Here is a 21,241-nt window from a genome sequence, read left to right as displayed (position 1 = left end):
ATTAGAACTGGATAAAGGCCAATCAGGAGTTTTTATTATTGGAATAAATATGGAAAAATGTTTTGTCTACTGGGAATGATCTGACTGATAGTTTGTGCCAAGGCTGAAGGTATGTCATATGTCTCAGTTAGAGCACACATATCAAAGGCAATACTAAATCCTTACAGACAAATAGTCTGATTCATGGAATTATTTGTGTGAAAAACACAGATTTGCGCGCCTTTCTGCACGAAAATCCCCATACTTCAAACAGGGATTTTCGGGCAGAAAGACGTGCAAATCTGCATTTTTCACACAAATAATTCCATGAATCAGGCTGAAAAAGTCACAAAGAGGGCAGGCAGTCTATTTAAATCTGTGAGTTTTCATGCAGTGTATCCACGTAGCCTCTGTTATATCCGCCATGCGTCCCGCTACGCGGTGACGCAAGGCGCTCAATAAAGGCACCGCCCCGCGCCGCGGAGGCAGTTCCGGGGCAAGGCAGCACCCACCCACGCGGGCCTACCTCTCCCTGATTCCCGCCGACACCTCGGCTGGGACCAGGGACACAACACTGGCGACGAAGGAAGCGAACACAACAGCACGCGTGCCGCCGCCAAACAGCTGTTGAAGTCTCGATCAACGGCGACATTTTTGGAAACACAGTGGGGGGGCATCGAATCTGGCCACACTCTCGGAACCTCTGCGAGAACTCATAAAGGTCAACACAAAGTGGGAGTGGGGACCCGCCTGCCTAGAGGCGGTTGAACACATCAAAACATCACTGTCAGCTGATACCACAATGGCCTATTATGACCCAGCACTCCCCACTGAACTGCACGTGGACACCAGCCCCGTGGGCATAGGGGCCATTCTTATACAGGTGAAAAACACAGGAGAGCAAATGCCGATTGCCTATGCCTCCAGGGCGTTAACACCGATGGAGCAGCGATATTCCCATATCGAAAAAGAGGTGATAGCCATACTATGGGGTTGCCGCCACTTCCACCTATATCTGTACGGTCAGAAATTTAAAACATACACAGATCACAAACCGCTGATCCCCATCTTCACGGGCACATCATCTCACCCCTCCTGCCCGGATTGCCAAGTGGTTATTGCACCTCCAGCAGTATGACTTCGAGCTGGCGTACCAGCCAGGCAGAGGCAACCCGGCAGACTTCCTCTCAAGACACCCGAGAGCAGCGACACCAAAAGAGATCCACGTAGCAGAAGAGACGGAAGAGCATATCTGCCAGGTTGTACACGCTATGATGCCTCGAGCGATCAGCCTAGAGGACATAAGAGAGGCCACGCAAAGAGGCCCATGCTGCGATTGGATAAAGGACACGATCATCTCAGGGGAATGGAGGTCATTCCTGCGAAACATCCACAACAAAACAGCAGAAGCCAAAGAATTCCTCACTGGGATTTTCGCGGTCCGGCAGGACCTCTCCATCACGGAAGAAGGACTAATCCTATGAGGAACCCGAATCATTATCCCCCTGAGCCTACAGGACAAGAGCGTGGTCTTGGCCCACGAGGGCCACCAGGGAGTGGTACGGACCAAAGCCCATACAAGGCACCGGGTGTGGTTCCCCCAGATTGACGGAAAAGTCGAAAGGCTGGTCAGCACTTGCCTCCCATGCCAAATAACAGGGCCTCCGCCCAATCCGGAGCCCATCCAGGCAGCTGTGCGAGGATCCACCAGATGGGATGCCATATAGACTTTTACAAAATAAAGGAAGGCACACACCTACTGGTGGCAATTGACGACCACTCCAGGTACCCGGAGGTCGAGATCGTCAACTCCACGGCAGCGGACGTCGTCATACCCGCGATCGAGAAAATGTTTGCGACGCATGGACTACCAAGAAGAATCAGGAGCGACAATGGTCCACCCTTCACAGGGGAAGAGATCAAAAAATACCTCAAGGAACTGAACATCCGATATCACCACATCATGCTGAGATGGCCGCAGGCAAACGGCGATGTGGAACGCATCATGCGGACAATTAACAAGGTACTGCACCTGTTGCGCATCAATGCCAGCCCATGGCAGGTGGATTTATAACTATTCCTACGGAATTACAGGGTCACACCCCACAGCACGACAGGGATACCGCCGGCAGACCTGATGTATGGCACACTCATCAACTCCTCCATACCACATCACCCGAGCAGGAGCACAGACACGTTCAACCACGAGCGCACCGAATCAAGGAGGACAGGAGCCAACGCCCACATGAGCAACAAAAGGCGTGCCAAACAGTCCGATCACTGAGTTGGTAATCAAGTGGTCATGGTGAGGAACCCTTCAAAATCCAAACTAGACACCCGCTATGATGCAGCCCTGTGGACAATCAGTAGATGGCAGGGCACCATGATAACTGCAAAAAGGGGGCAAAGACAAGTGACGAGAAATGTGTCATGGTTCAAGCCAGTGCCAAGGGACTTGTGGACAGACGGCGAGTGCCCCCCAGAACAAGAAGATAATCCGTCGAGAGAGAGTCCGTCCAGTGACGAGGGACAGGAAAGCCCACACGACGGAGAAAGCATGAACGAAGGAGCCGAGGAACCATGGAGTGAACCAGATCCGGGTGAACAGGACAATGAAGGTGAGCAACCCGAGGTGACACAGGGGGCCATACCCAGGGGTGGAAGATATGGGTTAAGAACCGCCACCCGGCCTCCAACCAGACTCAGAGACTATGAATGGTAGAGAACCCCCATGAGAGACTTGATAAGAAGGGGTTGGCCCGTTGGCTGTGAAATGCATATTTGTTTGTTGTTTAGTTATAATAAAGGAGGAATGTTATATCCACTGTGCGTCCCGCTACGCAGTGACGCAAGACGCTCAATAAAGGCCCCGCCCCCGCACCGTGGAGGCAGTTCCGAGGCAAGGCAGAAACACAAAGGTGTCTGTGTCTTTCATGCTCCAGCCAGAGCTGCCTTTCACTGATTCCCGCCAAGGCCTCGGCCGCGACCAGGGACACAACAGCCTCCTTTTATGGAGGGAGCTGTGGATTGGTGCTCATTGTCACAGTATTCAGAACCCGGAAGTAGAATGTGTCTCTGCTGACTCAGAGGGATAGTTGTCATGGTAATGCTGGAACCCAGGTGCATTGAAAGTGTTGCACCGTATTCTCGACTTGTGTTCTGAAATGCGCCCGTGAACCTCCCTCATTGTCTGACTGACATATTTTTGAAAGCGCATTCCATGCAGTAAACTACCCTGCTGCTCGTGCAGTTGGTCGTTTCATTTAGGAACCACTCTCTGTCCTTGATGGCGAACCGCAGGCTCGGACAGGGCTGCCGGGCAATGCCGTAACCAAAAACGCGAAATGCTAGTGTGCGACACTTTGTTGGGTCAAAGTGGGCCACATTTTTTGCCAGCGTGGGCCAGTTTGATAAGTTGCTTCACTATACGGCTAGTAGTTCTGACCATTGTTGCTGAATACATATTGTTTAAATTGTACAATTTACATTACATTTTATCACCCCCTCCCCTTAACCCTTCCACCTGGGTACTATTGAAACAGTCAGCCACAAAAGGACTGAATTGCCTTTTGCAACTGTGCCCACTTTTCCATTGCTGTCCGAGACAATTGTATGCCCCAGCCCGACCCTTCAGCCTCACTAGCGGCTAATATTTTCGAATGGTCCTTTTATGGTTTGTAGTGTTCGGACAAAAAGGTTGAGACACACGTCTGTCATGTTGACACTATTGTTCTGGGTCAAGGGAGGCGGGAGGCAGGGAGGGAAGTGATGTGACGTGGGAGGGCGGGGTACCGGCAGTTTGAGTCGGATCGTAAAATAAAGAAGACGTGTGTTGGAGAGCTCCTGTGTCCATTGTTGTTATCTGCGCCGCGAGGTGCTTGAGCGTACTCCGCCTACACCGGCCATCACACTGGTGACGAGGCGGCGCACCACTGGTGCAGAGACCCATGTCGGGGAGGTGAAGGAGCAGGCGCCAGGAGGCGTGACCGCCAGCATCCCGTCACAGGATGGGCAGTTCGCAAGGAGAGAGCTTGGCGAGCCGGGCTGCAAAGGGTGAAATCTGTGTCCACCCACTCGAAGCGTGCTGCGAGAAGCAACAAGAGCACCCGAGCTGCGCCATTGATAGCACTGTGCCCGCCCACATGGAATGCTACGGAAGAGGTGGTTGGCACGCACGGGCTGCGACGGTGACTCGCACACAACGGTGTGAGGGGATCAAGGGAAGGATTACAGATGATGGTGCTCGTGCCAACTCAGCAGCCATCCCTGATAACTCACCCTATTTGAGCCCAAGGGGTCTCCCATTCCAGCTCCAACATGGTGCTTGTGCCAGATAAGCGGCCGTGGAGCTACTGTAGACACTGAAAGCTGCACTGAGGCCACAAGACAGTGCAGAAGGAGGGCAGAATGTCTGCCCAAGATGCAGGACAGGGCGCCCAGGCCCAGGGGCCACAGGTCCTTCCAGAACAAGCTCTGTATAGATTGCCAGACTCCCTGGCTGCTCAAATGCCAGGTGCATTCGATGTTACCGACACGAGCAACATGGTGCCAAGATGGGCCGCTGGATAAGGGACTTTCAACTATATATAGGTGCCACGGGGCCCATAGAAGATGATAGACAAAAATGTCTACTCAAACTGGCAGCCGGGCCAGCTACACGTGACATCATTGATGAAATGCCTGCTGATTCCATTGGCTCCATACGAGACTTGAAGGAAGCGTTATCAGCATGCTTTAACCCGCACACCAATGTGTATTACGAGCGCCACTTATTCCACAGCACCAAACAAGCGAAGGGCGAAACCATGGATGCATATGTCATGAGGGTGACAATCAAGATGACACACTGACTTTGCAAACTATTCAAATACAGAGGTACTGAGATCTCAAATCATCTCAGCCTGCTAATCACAAACATTCAGAAGTAAACTATTACAAAAATCCCACAACTTAGACCAAATTGTGACGCTCGCACATGCAGAAAGAGCTGTAGACTCACAATTTGAAAGCTTTAAAACCGTCACACCAGCAGACGCAATTCATCGACTGCAACAAGAGAGGAGACCTGAAGAGCCATTTTGCTTCAAATGTGGGTTTGAATACCCCCATGAAGGTACCTGCCCGGCCATAGGCCAGCGATGCGCCACACGCGGCGAGGAAGGACACTTTAAATCAGTGTGTCGTATGCCCTGAGACAAAGGTAGAGAGAAAGCGAGAGAATCATTCTCAAGATTTAAACCGAGGGCCGTTGTAAACACTGGATGGGTTTATCTGTACTCCTGTTCTCTGTATGGCAGAGTCGAAGCATAGAGTACCCCATCCAAGATGCTCTATTGTTGGTAGCAATGGACAAGCAATCAAGGCATAGCTCTCAGGATGTGATGTGGGCTGGTTCTTAAGTACAGTGTAGTCCCCAAGCACACACAAAGGAATGTCCACACACTATGTTAGTGAAAACACAGTCTTTATATAAATAAGGTTCAAGGTTATGTACACAATCACAATAACACACTTTGTACTCTGGCAATACTATAATGGCAAATATATACAAGTCTAAGTGGTACCACTCTTATATATCGTCTCCTTAAAAATGCATCAACTGCTAACGTTTCAAATGACATATGAATCAGATTGTAAGGTGAATCAATGATAGACAACAGAAAGAATGCAAGTCAAATCGAGCAATGGCAGAATATTGACTGCTGTTACCTAAAGACAGTTCTGGGCGAGGATCCCCCCACCTGGGCAACCTGTAAAATAAAGTATATTGACAAGCCCAGTCCATATATTGTCTATTAGAGCCTTATTTCCTTCTACAATGTTCTACCACTCCAATGTACTTGGAATAGCAGACTTCGACATTGTGTCATCTACGGATCCTTCTTGAGTGGCTCCCTTTAAAACAGGAGCCACGGATTGCCGAGATCCCACGAAGAAAGGGGTGTACAAAGGCATTGAGGCAGCAGCTTCGGTCCGGGTGGTGCTCGTCGATGATCGGTCGTGGACGTCCTTCAAAGATGAGGCGTGCACTACACCTCGACGACAATAGTTTGTTGCCGCAAAGAGTCACTGAAGAACTTTGGCCCAGCGAAGGCGTCGGGTCGTCGGCATCTCTGTGGTCTTTGGGAGGCGGGAAACCCACTGGCAGATTCTCTTCGGTCGTCGACGACCTTGACTTTCTCCGGCAGGATGAACACGGTCAACAGTGATGAGGAAGGGAGTCCTTGGATCAAATGTCTTAGGCAAGGGAGCACTGCGGCTCCGGTCGGCGACTACGGTCATTGACAGTGATGGACTTCAATGTCCACGTGCTTCACTTTGGATTCCGCGGCAGTCCCCTTCTCTGGTTGGCAGCCTTTCGAGGGTCTGACTACCGGGGAGCTTTGGCAAAGATCAGCTGGTACACAATGGTCCCTCGTAGCTCGGGAAGAGGTCTCCCAGCCAGATCCTCTCTTAGATCAGTCCTTGACAGACACAGCAGCTTTCAGATTGGTGATGGAAAGCAGCAGCAATTCTTCTACTTCCAGCGGGCTTCAAGGATAAGTAGCTTCAGGTTTCACCTTCAGCTTCAGAACGATTTCCATCAGTGAGAGGTCCCCAGATATACTGTGTGGTCTCTCATTCACTCTGCTGGGTCACACTCAGGCAACCAATCATTCAGAAGGGCATTCATGCAGGCAGGCAGCAAATCAGGCTGACAGTGCATTCAGGCCCTTCTCCTCCCTCCAGACACTCACAACACAGAATGTGTATTGGGAAAAGTACCCAGCCATTCAGCACTCCACACTGCATTCATACCAGTTTCGGGCAGGGCTGTCTCAGTCTTTGTGTCACATACCAGAAGCCAGACACCCATAACAGGAAATGTACATTGGTCAGACACCCCATTCACCCAGGTCCCACCCCACGGGCGTACCCACAACATACAGTCATTGGGAAGGCTCCAGCCAGTATGGCCTGGACTTCCCCACAATACCATATATGGAAATTCCACCCAACAGCCAATCAGGGGGAAGGGACAGAGTCAGGGCTTCCCAGAACTTCAGGAAAAACAAGGTAACAGGTGATAGAAAGCAAGAGGCCACAGAAGCCATCTTGTCTCCCATCAGGAATCAACTGATTCGAATGGCAGGGCCTGGGCATCCCAAAATGGAGAATACCCAGATCACCTGTCAAAGTCAGCATGGAGCTGCCACCAGCCCATACCCTGCTCTGTGGGCCACATCCAGGTGCTCAAAAACATACACTAGGAGTACAGGGCCGTACTCCCACCCATGGAGGCCATTAGGGTATCCCAATGATCTGTTCACCAAACCAAAAAGAGGATGAGCCGCACACCCCAACCTCTTCAAAGGAATCGTGAAGCTGCGGAACAGGCAGGTGAAGTTACACATTGATGCAACGTAGCGTCCCATAGCACAACACTAAAGGGGCATACCGGTAAACATTCAAAAGAAGGTGGAAGACAAACTGCACAAGCTGATGGAGCAGGACATTATAGAGCCGGCCACGGGTCCCACTACAAGGGTGTCACCCATTGTCCGGTGCCCAAGAAAGGCTCTGATGCAATTAGGCTGTGTGTCGACATGAGGAGACCAAACCAAGCCATCCGGAGAGAGAGACACATGGCACCGAACATCACAGATATGATCCATCTATTGAATGGGGCCAAAGTCTTCTCAAAATTGGACTTGAAAAAAGGGTACCATCAATTGGTATTAAGCCCAGAGAGCAGGAACATCACGATGTTCGTTACCCACCTGGGGCTATACCGGTATACGAGATTAAGCTTTGGGGTTCCTTCTGCGGCAGAGATATTTCAGTCGGAAGTCCGTAATGTAATAAAGCACATCCCGAACTGTATAAACTACAGTGACAACATCCTGGTGTTTTGGGACGGATGTGGGAAAACACGACAAACCCTTAGTCAAAGTCTGTAAGGCGAAGGAAGCGCAATCCTCACCCTCAACCAAGAGAAGTGTGAGTTCAGGAAAGGCACACTATGCTTCTTTGTACATGTATTTTCTGAAAATGGCATGACACCTGATCCTGACAAGGTCACTCCGCTAAATGAAACGTCGCCCCCATGCAACATATCAGAACTGAGGTCATTTCTGGGGCTCGCTAGTTACTGCACAAGGTACATTAAGGACTTTACTATGGTCAGCGAGCCCCTGTGAGCACTAACCAAACAAAATGCGTTTGACTGGTCAGAGAGGTGCCAAAGAGCCTTCGAGATGGTTAGAGAAAGGGTTGCAAATGCCGAGAACATGTCATACTACAATCCGGAAAGGAAGGCTGAACTAACCGTTGATGCCAGTCCCGTTGGGTTGGGGGCCATCTTGGCCCAGATAGACCCAAAAGACCCATTGCAGACCCACATCGTTGCATATGCAAGCCGGAGCCTGTCGGCCACAGAGCAGGCATATTCCCAAGCAGAGAAGAAGAGTCTGGCCATGGTCTGGCTGTCGGCCACGGAGCAGGCATATTCCCAAGCAGAGAAGGAGAGTCTGGCCATGGTCTGGGCGTGTGAACACTTTCGGCTGTTTCTGTACAGCAAGCCATTTCGGGTTGCGATGGACCACCAAGCACTCCTGTTCTTATTCGGTAACCCGCAAGCTAAGATGCCAGCCTGAATCGCGAGGTGGGGGCTGCGACTGCAGGACTATTCCTTTGGAATTACACATAGACCTGGGAAGGAAGAAAACCCTGCTGACTTTTTGTCCAGACATCCAAAGACAGAGTGCATCCCTGAACCATCAGTGGCGGACAGATACCTCTGATACCTAATCCAACAAGCCAAACCGGAAGGAATCGAGCCTGAGAATGCACAGCTAGCCCAAGAACAGGAAGCGGATCAGGCCTGCCAAATCACGTGCGAGGGGCTCATGTAGGGTCAATGGAGAAGGGCCAAAGAACGGGGTCGCCTAGCAGCAGAGGAGGTACGACTGGAGGTGGATCGGTTGGTACAGATGAAAGAGGAGTTAGCGCTCTCAGATGACAATCTCCTGCTGAAGGGCCACAAGGTGGTAATCCTGACTTCTCTGAAACGAAAGGTGATTGAGCTGGCACATGAAGGGCATAGGGGAATGGCTCCACGAAGTGCATGCTGCGCCAGAAGGTGTGGTTTCCACAGCTAGACACCATGGTGGAAGAACTCCTGAAACTGTGCCCTACTTGTTGTCTCCTCACACCGAATCATCAACCGAGCCGTTTAGAATTTCAGAACTACCAGGTGGCATATGGGAAGCAGTGGCGGCTGACTTCTTTGGCCCAATAGAGGGGGGGAGATACGTGTTGGCCGTCATGGACGAATATTCCAGATATCCAGAAGCCCAGATCAAATCCTCGACAGCAGCCCACGATGTCATACCAGTGCTAGACCGCATCTTCACGGCCTACAGGGTCCCTCGACAATGTAAATGGACAACGTCCCTTCATTCAATGGACACAGCTTTACAAAGTTCAACGAATACATGGGGTTTCACCATCACAAGGTCACTCCACTGTGGCCTCAGGCCAATGACATGATTGAAAGGTTCATGGCCAATTTGAAGAGAGCATTGCAGGTGGCATGGCTCACCGGTCAGCCGTATGAGCAAGTACTGCACCAGCTATTGAGGGACTACCGAGGCCCACCGCACAGCTCCACAGGGAAAACTCTGGCGCAGGTCATGTTCGGAAGAGACATTCGGACGAGACTACAATAGGTCACCCTGCCCGAAGATCGATCGATGGTAGACACGGAAATGAGAGAACGAGATCTACCTGGGAAAGAGCGCATGAAAGAATGTGCCGATGAGCGGCGGAAGGCGTGGGACCCTCATCTTTAAATAGGGGACATCATTGCTGTGAGGCAACCCCAAACGCACAAGCACACAGCTGTGTTTCATGAGGAAGCCCTGATCATCACGCAAAAGAAGGGATGGAAATAGAGGCACAACCACCCGAAATTTCTCTCATTTCTAAGAAAGTCCCCCTGTCTGGTGCCCGGCGGTTAAGTGGCAGAGTGGAGATACCCCTTGACTGCATCTCAGACGATCCACACCAAGGTGACCATGAAGATTCCACAGCATCGGCCAAGGGGACTATGTTGATGGCCGTGGTGCCAGCGATTCTAGTGAACGTTTCAGCTCTCGACCACAGAGGGCCAGGAATACGTCTCGGCGCCTCATTGAGGAGATGGCCTAGCGACATATGTTCCTGTGTGGTTTATCACCCCGTTGGGTGACTGTTATTCCGGCTCAAGGGAGGCGGGAGGCAGGGAGGGAAGTGACGTGAGAGGGTGGGTACCGGCAGTTGGAGCCTGGTCGTAAAATAAAGAAGACATGTGTTGAAGAACTCCTGTGTCCGTTGTCGTTATCTGCGCAGTGAGGCAGTGAGGTGCCATCACAACGTCAATCTGTTGCTTTTCTTTTCTTTGCTTCTAAGCACAGAGCATATTTACAGGCCGATTCATGGAATAATTAGCGCGGCGCAAGTGGGCAAAAACGTGCGAATCGCAGTGGAATAGCGAAAATCGCAGTGCAATTGCGAAAATCGCACGAAAAGCAGCGCACGTCGATTCATGGAAGGCCGTGCGCGAGAAAACCAGCGGATGTGCGATAAAAAAGTGCGCGGCGCACGTTGGCGCACAGGCCATCTAACAGCGTGCGCCAGGTCACAGCGAAAATCGCACAGGCCACAGCGAAATTCGCACATAGCGCGGCGCACGCAACAAAAGTAGGCGGAACACGGGCGTAACACTCGGAATGGGGAACAACTTGCCAAAACGTGGGCGTCACGGGGGAAGTACAGGGCACAAGTGCGCGGAACGCCCACACGCTCGCCTACAACACGTATTCATGGAATAGAATAGGGCAAAAAAGCGCACGCTCAAACCAGCGCACAGGCACAAACACGACCGCCACAAGAAAGCAGGCGGTAGCGTCTCTGCGGCTGTAAGAAATGTGCGCCAAAAGGTGCGCCAACAAATAGCATCTATATACTGCCATGATGAATGTCCCATACTGTGGCCCTCCAGGAAAAATGACGTGCAAAGGGGTACCCACAAACACGGACACCCGCTGACAAAAAATACGTGTGCGTGTATACCGGGGTGCGCGGGAAGTCTAACACGCGATTTCAGCAGGGTACGTGCATCACAGGGGTTCGCGTGAAGTTATTCACGCGATCGGGCCTGGGGGAGCGGGCTACGTGTATTACAGGGGTTCGCGTGAAGTTCCTCACGCGATCGGGCCTGGGGTAGCGGGCTACATGTATTACAGGGGTTCGCGTGAAGTTCCTCACGCGATCGGGCCTGGGGGAGTGGGCCACGTGTATTTCAGGGGTGCGCGGGAAGTTCCACACGCGAATAGCCTGGGCGCGTGTATTTCAGGGGTGCGCGGGAAATTCCACATGCGAATAGCCTGGGCGCGTGTATTTCAGGGGTTCGCGGGAAGTTCCACACGCGAATAGCCTGGGCGCGTGTATTTCAGGGGTGCGCGGGAAGTTCCACACGCGAATAGCCTGGGCGCGTGTATTTCAGGGGTGCGCGGGAAGTTCCACATGTGATTTGACAGTGTGGGTCCTCCCAGGTGTACCCTGTACACCCTCAACGGCCCCTGCAGGCAGCCCACACCACAGGGGACTACCCTGCATCCCTGGTCATGTCCCGCAGGCAGCCCACCCAACATGGGCATGCCCCCCAGCAAAGGCACATGTCTCCTTGAACTAATGAACACCAACTCATGTCCCCTTACACCCCCACCCCCCAGCACTGTGGGGCACCTGCCAGCAGGCCCCCACCCATGTCCAACTCATGTCTCCCACCACCCCCACACCCCAGCCACCAGGGGCACCCTCCACCAGGCCCCCACTCATGTCTCCCACCACCCCCACACCCCAGCAGTGCAGGGTCACCCTCCACCAGGCCCCCACTCATGTCTCCCACCACCCCCACACCCCAGCAGTGCAGGGTCACCCTCCACCAGGCCCCCACTCATGTCTCCCACCACCCCCACACCCCAGCAGTGCAGGGGCACCGTCCACCAGGCCCCCACTCATGTCTCCCACCACCCCCAAACCCCAGCAGTGCAGGGTCACCCTCCACCAGGCCCCCACTCATGTCTCCCACCACCCCCACACCCCAGCAGTGCAGGGGCAGCCTCCACCAGGCCCCCACTCATGTCACCCACCACCCCCACCCCCCAGCCACCAGGGGCTCCCTCCACCAGGCCCCCACTCATGTCTCCCACCACCCCCACACCCCAGCAGTGCAGGGGCACCGTCCACCAGGCCCCCACTCATGTCTCCCACCACCCCCACACCCCAGCAGTGCAGGGTCACCCTCCACCAGGCCCCCACTCATGTCTCCCACCACCCCCACCCCCCAGCAGTGCAGGGTCACCCTCCACCAGGCCCCCACTCATGTCTCCCACCACCCCCACCCCCCAGCAGTGCAGGGTCACCCTCCACCAGGCCCCCACTCATGTCTCCCACCACCCCCACCCCCCAGCAGTGCAGGGGCACCCTCCACCAGGCCCCCACTCATGTCTCCCACCACCCCCACCCCCCTGCCACCATGGGCAGCCCCCACCAGGCCCCCACTCATGTCTCCCACCACCCCCACCCCCCTGCCACCATGGACAGCCCCCACCAGGCCCCCACTCATGTCTCCCACCACCCCCACACCCCAGCAGTGCAGGGGCACCCTCCACCAGGCCCCCACCCATGTCCCCCTGCCCCCAGGTCCTGACGATACACAATCATGGCAGTAATGGGCAGCATACCCAGCACAAACACCCAGGCAAGGATTGCATCCACCCACATAGTGAATGCAATTACATGACACAACCCCAATGGCAAGTATGTAAATGAACACATGTCCGTCACACACACATACACAATGGCTGCAAGTGAATGTCAAAACCCATATCATGACATGTATGAAACCAAAGACAAAATAAGACAAGTGGAAGTAAAAATAAAAAATGTATTAAAGATTAAAAATAAGTAAACAAATCAAACATACAACTATGTGGATAATAAAATAAATGGTCCATGTTGGAGAACAAAAGTAAAAATCAAAAAAGGAAAAAGGAATACAAAAACAAATGTTGACCAAAGCAATATCAAGTAAAAGCAAAAGAATGAAAAACCATTTCCACATGGTGAACACAATAATGAAAAAAAGAAAATGTTCCTTCAAAAAACAAACTAAATACAGGAATGTACCAGGGTCCATGAGCCCAACACCATAAAGGAAACCTACTACTACCTAATGAAAAAAATATATACAAAAAAGTGGCCATTGTCCGAGCGGTCCAAAATAATAAAAACAAATAAAGGAAACCTAACACTAACTAACTATATAACTATATACAAAGGCAGCGGCCAAGTCCTGCGGCTCACTTGCTGATGTTGCTGGCCAGGGCATCATCGAACTCCATGTCGATGTCCTGGAGGCGGGACTCTGTCCTGGCCCCGAGGTCTCGCAGGGATAACCCCATGTTCAGCTCAAGCTCCCTGCGAGCTTCCTCGAGGCACTCAGCCCGCCTCAACGCCCGACGCATGGAGAACTCCGCCCTGACCATGGCGAGCCGCTCCTCTTCCGCCCGCTGCCGCTCCGCACCTATCCGCTGGACCAACTGCTCCCACACGGAAGACACCACCATCCCAGGGTTGGCCTGCCCTCCGGCTGATGCCTGCCCCTCTGATCTTGATGGCCCCGAGCCATGATGCCTCCCACGTCGAGCCCGCTGCTGCCTCCGACGCCACTGCCTCTGCCAGCACGACGGCATCCAGGCTGATGGAAACCACCAACGCCGTCGTGCACGTGCCCTGCCTGATGATGCTGTCACATCTTCCATCTGCTGGGGTCCAGTTGCTGTGTTGTCCACCCCTGCTGGACCTCCGACTCCCAACTGTGGCAGGGATGGGATCCCCACTGAGCTGGCTGCATTGGTCGGGGCAGGTCCACAGGGGGCCCTGGTGGCATCTGGGCTGGAAGACGGCAAGGAGAACGACTTGGGGATAGCCTGCACAGAGGAGGAGAGGGCCGCCACATTGGCCAACACATGCAGGAAACCCCCGAACATGGCCGATCCCAATTGGGCCACGTCGGCACGGTGCACTTCGTGATGACGTGCGTGCTCCTCCCGGGAAGCACGCACGGCATCACGAATCACAGCCGTGGGCATCGCGACCCCAATCAGGACCTTCTCCGCACGGCCAGGGGTTCCCACGTCCGCAGGTGGAGGGGAGTCAGGTGACATGGACATCCCCTCTACCTGCGGACAGGCCTGGGACGGGGCATCCTTGCTGGTGCATGGTGGTGCACTCACAGGGTCAGGGACAGCGACATGCACAGGCCCCTCCACGGTGACTTGTGCTGCCTCCTGCCCCTGGCCCTGGACTGCACCACTTGCACCAGCAGGGATGCCCCCACCAGGCCCCATGTGTGCCCCAGTGGCGGCCTCCTCCTCCTCTGTGCAAACCACCAACCTGGATGGCTCCTCACCGTCTCCCACCGTAGCAGGCCCCTGTGGGGGCTCACCCACCCCTTCCGCTGCAGCCGTGGGGGCATCCCCGCCGCCTTGCTCCACAGCGCCGTCTCCGCCCTCTTCTTCACTAGCCGCTGCGTAGAGGGAGACAAAGAACACAAGCATCAGGGCACTGTACAATGTTCCCCTAGACAGGAAGCAATAGCAGATGAGCACCACTGTCAAAGTACACTTCCATCATGTCCCTCCACAACACATGGGTCAGTCCAGGCAAAACACACACAGTAACAGGCATGGTGCATGCCATGGACATTTCCATGCATGTCCAATGGACTCTTGAAACATTCAAAGATATGTAACTCACATGCATCATGGCTCATGCCTATCACATGCACACACCTCACCTCAGTCACATCCATCTGGCCCCAAACACACCAAACACAGCGGATACAAGGGTAATTTGGCTGCTTCACTGAATCTGTGCATTGTCACACACATGTGTCATGCATCCATGGCATGCACAAGTCACAGACACGCAGGTCAGGCACACAGACATGGCTACCATATATGTACCTGGCATCAGCACCCATCCCTCACCCCCACCCATGTCCAGGTACAGAGACTGGCATGCTCTCATGTTCAAAATCTGCATAGGGCTCCCCATGCGGCATTTTAACACATGCAACAACCATGTGGCTCACACATCACTGGTCGCACATGCATTACCATGATGTCCCTGCACACATACATGCATACATGGCCTATGGCACACATACAGGCAAGTATCATAGAACCAGCACACCGCAACATGCCCTGTCTCACACAGTAATGCTTGGACACTTACCACTCAACTCCAGACGGGCCTCCCTCTCAAGGATCTGGGCGTGGAGCGCTGGGCGTACGCGTTCCAGGACCCTCATCTGGATGGAACTCATGCGGCCCCGGCCCCCCTCCACGAGGCGCCGGGCCTTCACAAGGGTCCTGGACCTCAAGTCCTCCCAGCGCTTCTTGATCTTCAGGACGTCGCGGGTTGCCACCCCCTCCGCGTTGATGGCAACCACACAGTCGGCCCAGATCCTCTGCCGTCCTTCCTTGCTGGCGCGGGACGATCCAAAAAGGGCATCATACTGCCCCAGGACATGCTCCACCAGGACACCAACTTCGGTGACAGTGAAGCTGGTGCCCCTCTGCCCCTCTGGCCTGGGGTTGCCACTGGTGCCAGATGTGGAAGTGCCCGACATGGCAACCCCAGAGGCAGGTGTGGGTGGGCAACTGGGTCCTGGGGCTGGGCTGTGGAGCGATGTAATCCCAGTCGGGAGTCTTCAGTTCCAGCAGGGGTGGACACAGCAACTGGACCCCTGCAGATGGCTGATGTGCAGGCACCAAATGGCAGGGCACGGTGGCAGCAGGCAGGCAGGCAGGCAGCAGCAGATGGCACCTGGGAGGCTGCTCGGAGCACTGGGGGGCAGTAACTCGGCCTTCTGGGCAGGAGCGTGGTCTTCCGTGTGTTTTCGCGTGGCCAGCTTGATACGGAGTGATTTGGCACGTGAAAATCCTGCACGTCAGCGTGAAATCCGAGGAAAGGCCCTTAGCGCGTAAGCGCGTCAGCACGCATACGCGATTCTATTAGACCAGAGTCCCTCAGCGCGTAAGCGCGTCTGTGACGTGACCCGCACGGGTGTTCCCCACTCAGCACGTGATGACGGGGCACACGTGGAAATACTGCACGTCAGAGTGTCATCGCGTGTAATTGGACAAAAGTGCGCGTACACGCGATTGGCCTATGTACGTGTATTTAATGGGTGCGCGGGCACTTACACACGCAAGTACGTCAGCAAACCTGTATCCCGTGGTGCGTGTGAATTTCCACACGCTATTGGACTGGGAACTGGATTCCAGGGGTGCGCGGGTCACACGCTGTATCCCGTGGTGCGTGTGAATTTCCACACGCTATTGGACTGGGAACTGGATTCCAGGGGTGCGCGGGTCACACGCTGTATCCCGTGGTGCGTGTGAATTTCCACACGCTATTGGACTGGGAACTGGATTCCAGGGGTGCGCCGGTCACCCGCTCGCCTAGAACACGCGCAAAGCATAAATTTGCGGACTTTAACAATAACAAGCTCAGACGCCAGGATGAACATACCGTTCCTAGCAGCAGTGGCAGTGGGCTAGCAAAGGAGGAGGAGGAGGATAGTCAGGGCCAGAATATTCACAGCCAGAACCAGCCTTTTCGGGATGCCTGATGACCAGGTGTATGGGAGGTACAGGTTTCCACCACACATTATACTGGACCTGGTGAGTGAGTAGGAGGATGACCTCACATCACCCAGCCTGTGCTCCCAAGCACTCAGCCCCCTGGAGAAGGTCCTCAATGTACTGCACTTCTTAGCCACTGGATCATTTCAGCGGACAAGTGCCATAGTGGGTGGGGTGTCACAGGCCACCCAGTCACGCTGCCTACACCAGGTCTTGAACATCATCACTGCACGCCCATCAGTCCGCAGGCACATATACCTGCCTAGAACACCTGCAGAAAGGCATGCTGCCGCCCTGGATTTTTACGCTGTGGCACGATTCCCCAAAGTGCTAGGTGCCATCGACTGCACCCATGTGGCTCTACGTCCCCCCAGGGCATCTGAGCACATCTATAGGAACCGCAAGCACTGGCATTCCATCAATGTGCAGGTAGCATGTAATGCCAAGGGAATCATTACCTCAGTATATGCCAACTATCCCGGCTCCACCCACGACAGCTTCATTTACCGAATGTCCACCCTAAGCCGGGACCTAGAAGCTGGGCGGCATGGCGATACATGGCTGCTTGGTGAGTATGTATGCCACTGCACATGCATGCATGTTGGATACTGAGCAAGGTCACAACCCCACCAATGATACCAATCACCACCTCCTCAGGGGACAGTGCCTACCCTCTCAGCCCACACATGATGACGCCAATTCGGAACCCCACCACGCCACCCCAGGTAAGATATAACACAGCCCACATTACAACCAGGGGCATAGTGGAGCGCACATTCGGAGTGCTAAAGTCACGCTTTCGCTCCCTTGACCGTTCTGGCGGGCAGCTGTTATACGCTCCCCCAGTAGTGTGCAGGATCATAGTGGCAGCATGTGTCCTGCACAACGTTGCAACACGCCGGGGCCTGGCCGTGGACATGGTGTTGGCCCCACATCCCCAACCACATGCACAGCCGCTGCGCATGGGAGGGGAAAGGGCACGGGGGGAGGCAGCCCGTACACAGCTAATGGATAATTACTTCACATAGAAATCACACCCCTGTGGAGTGCACACTGCCCTGGCACATTCCATCTGACAATCAATGATGACTCAACCTGACACTGATCCTGAATGTCTGGAGAATGAACCGGGAATACCATGTCAGCCTGAGATTGTTCACCTGGAAGTGTCACAATGTGTGCATCCCTACCCACACAGACACCACCAATGCAGTTTTGTGAAGTTACACATTGAAGCAGCCAAAATGAATACCCACTTGCAAAATGCAACAAGAGGACAGTGCCATGTCAGCCAACCCAACTCCAGCACCGCCACACGACACACCGTGCCATGTCATGCTAATTGCAGGTAAACAAAGTAATCCCCACAACATGACATCAGTCTCACTATGTACAGTGTCCCTATTAGAAACCTGCAACACCTGAAATGCTCACAGCAATGCCGGACCAACAACATACTTGAGCACGTACTACCATTAACATGACATCACAAATGTTACATATTAGTAGTCTCACCACCTGGAAATGCCTGCACTCCCACCACTACCAACTGTGCAGTGTTGTCGCCATGTAGAGTTGTAGGTGCACTGCTGCCAACATGGACCCCATCTCCAGACTAGAGGTCCTTGTGTGGACATGAGGAAGGGACCTGCAAATTGGGAGGTAGACACAGAAGAAGAGTTACACATCAATGCAACATGCAGTGTACAACACAACAGCAATATGCACTAGGAATGTATACACAGTATTGACTACAGACTGCCCACACAGCTCATGGGAGTCCAACGTCACTGTGTAATTCACTGTCACTTGGGCACACCCTTTGCAAGCCCATGGAAACGGGAAGCAGGAGGGGTGTGTGTGACTCAAACCCAAGCATCTGAACCAAATACATTACAAGCCTGCATGTGCCCAGCCACAATGCAGCGTATGCCCACAGGAACCACGGAAGCCAACAGATCGTCCCAAAAAAATTGGGAATAAAAGTAATCAAAATAAAAATAAAAATAAGAAACAATCAAAAATGGCCATTGATGGGCCCGGGGGGGGTTGGGGAGGCCACCCAGGAGGTCCGAGGACAGGATGCACACCAGAACCCACCTGCGTGGATCCTGGGAAGATAAAACACCTCCATGGGCTCATGGCCCACATGGCTACCCTATTGTGGGAGTATCACTGCTGTCGCTATTATCACCCTGTGCAGCTGCATCCGGAGGTGGTTGCACTATGGGAGGCAGCCCACACAAGGCCCTAGTCTGCTCCTCCATGGCTGCAAGCATGCGGGTGTGGTAGGTCTGGTTCTGGAGGATGAGTGTGCGGAGGTCCCCATGCAACAACTCACGGGATGCCCGGACCTCCGCCCTCGTTGCCTGCATCTCAGCTGAGAGCGTACGGGTGAGACGCTCCAGCTGCTGTTCTGTCCTTTGGTGTGTTGAAGCCTCAAGCTCAACAAGAGTCGTCCTGAGGTGAAGGAGCTCCTGCCTCAGGGCTTCCCTGTGGCCCTGGGACTCAATGGAGATGGCCTCCTGCAGAGTCACCAGTGCCGCCCGCCTGTCCCTGTTGGACCCCAACATGTCCTCCCTGTGTGACTGGCAGATGGAGTCGGTTGCCTGCTCTAGTCGCTCCATCAGCCTTTCTGGGGGGACAATGGAAGTGGCCACCCTATCCATGGCCTGAGCCATCATCTCGGATGATGCAGCCTGTTGGGTTGCCATACCGTAAATGGATTGCTCCCATGCGGTATTGCCGGGTGGCGTACGGCCACCACGTCGGCGGGCACCACACCTGTCTGGGGCAAGGCGAACTGCGCCTTGCTGTGCCAGCACTGCCTGAGGCTGCAGGACTGCATTCCCCCTCTGATCTGCTGGCCCAGGAACAGGATCAGATGTCGCGGAGTGTGACCCTGCATCCGTAACCACCGAAGGCGTAGCTGCCAACACTGACATCCCCATGGAGGGTTCTGACCCTGGTGCAGGTGGGTGAGACAGAACAGAATCCCTCCCTGGAACACTCACCTGCGACGGCACGTAGGTCTCATCCGAATCAACACCTGAGTACAGCTTGGGGGAGGTGCAGCCAGAGACACCCCTTGAGAGCACGACCTGCAGCACTTGTGGGTTCTCCCCCACCACCACACCACGTCCCTCACTGGTGGTTGGTCGGCCCGCGGACCCCTCCTGGGTCAGCACCATCTCCACAACCCCAGCAGTATCAGGTGCGTCTTCCCCTGCAAAGAAATGAAAACAAAGAAATGGAAACAGGCATTAGCACCATGGCACACAATGAGGGCTGAGAAGCAAGAGAACAAGTACTTGATTGACACATGTCCCACATGACTAAAACCCTCCCATGCATGCACCCTCACTGCGTATGAAGTGCAGGCAAATGGCACACACTGATGACACCAAGATGGAAGATGAACACATTTTCTGCATGCTGCCTGGCAGTGGCATCACACATTGGCCTGTGATTGGCAGGTGAAACACACATGCCATCACACAGATGGCATGTACTATTGCTATTGAGTGAAGATGGAGAGGAGGGCAGCACCTATTCATTCAGTCCAGTTCCCGCATGTAATTGCTTTTCTAATTCTAACAGGTCAGATTTTTCACCTGGAGCTGCCAGTCTGAAATGATCCAATTGCACAGGGACATGTGTGTACAAATGATATCCAGGTAACAAAGTCACTCCACTTTACCATACCCATGTCAGACATGTGACTAGTGGACAGCGACATGCCTAGTGAAAGTGGTGGAATGCAAACAAACTGACTGAATGAACAGTGAAAAATAAGCAAATATGTTGTGGCAAGGTGACACTTCAAGGGCAACTGGCGTGCAGTTGGGCTAGATGTCTACTGTTGGCAGAAGGGATACTGCTATGGCCAAATGCAGCTGCGCAGGGAGTATTGCATGAAGCACATGGCTGACCCATACGACTCAGGCGCACACACTCTCACCTGGCACACAAACAGAAGCCCTCACACACACACCATGCACATGTATGACACACACATGCATGTGCACTCACCGGACAATGCCTCGTAATCAGCCAGATCTCCCACGCCTTGGATCTGTTCCTCCGTGACGTAGGTCCCAGCGACTGACTCATGTGGAGTGAGTTCCATGTCTACTACTGGAGACCCACCTCCAGTCACTAGAGTTGCGGCATGACTTGAGGCCAGCTTACTCTTTGCCCTGCGCTTTAGGTCATTCCAGCGCTTATAGCAATCATTGGCTGTGCGCCTCACGATTCCAAGGGCACTTACGATGTCCGCAACGGTCTGCCAGTGTGCCTGGCGTTGTGCAGGTGTGGTCTTGGATCCTGCAACAATGACCATCTCGTTGTCATGTCCGGACACATACTCGACAAGTGCATTCAGTTCGTCATCCGTGAAGCTGGGCTTCCTGGACGGGCCGGACTGTGTAGCCGTGTCTGGGGCATCAGCCTGTGCCGGACGAGCACTCTTCCTCTTCCGCTTGGAAGGTGGTGGTGATCCTGAGTGTCCTGCGCCGCTC

The sequence above is a fragment of the Ambystoma mexicanum genome, chromosome 6p (genome assembly GCF_040938575.1).
Source record: "Ambystoma mexicanum isolate Mex_15411 chromosome 6p, UKY_AmexF1_1, whole genome shotgun sequence".
NCBI lineage: Eukaryota > Metazoa > Chordata > Amphibia > Caudata > Ambystomatidae > Ambystoma > Ambystoma mexicanum.
This window is presented reverse-complemented; position numbering follows the sequence as displayed.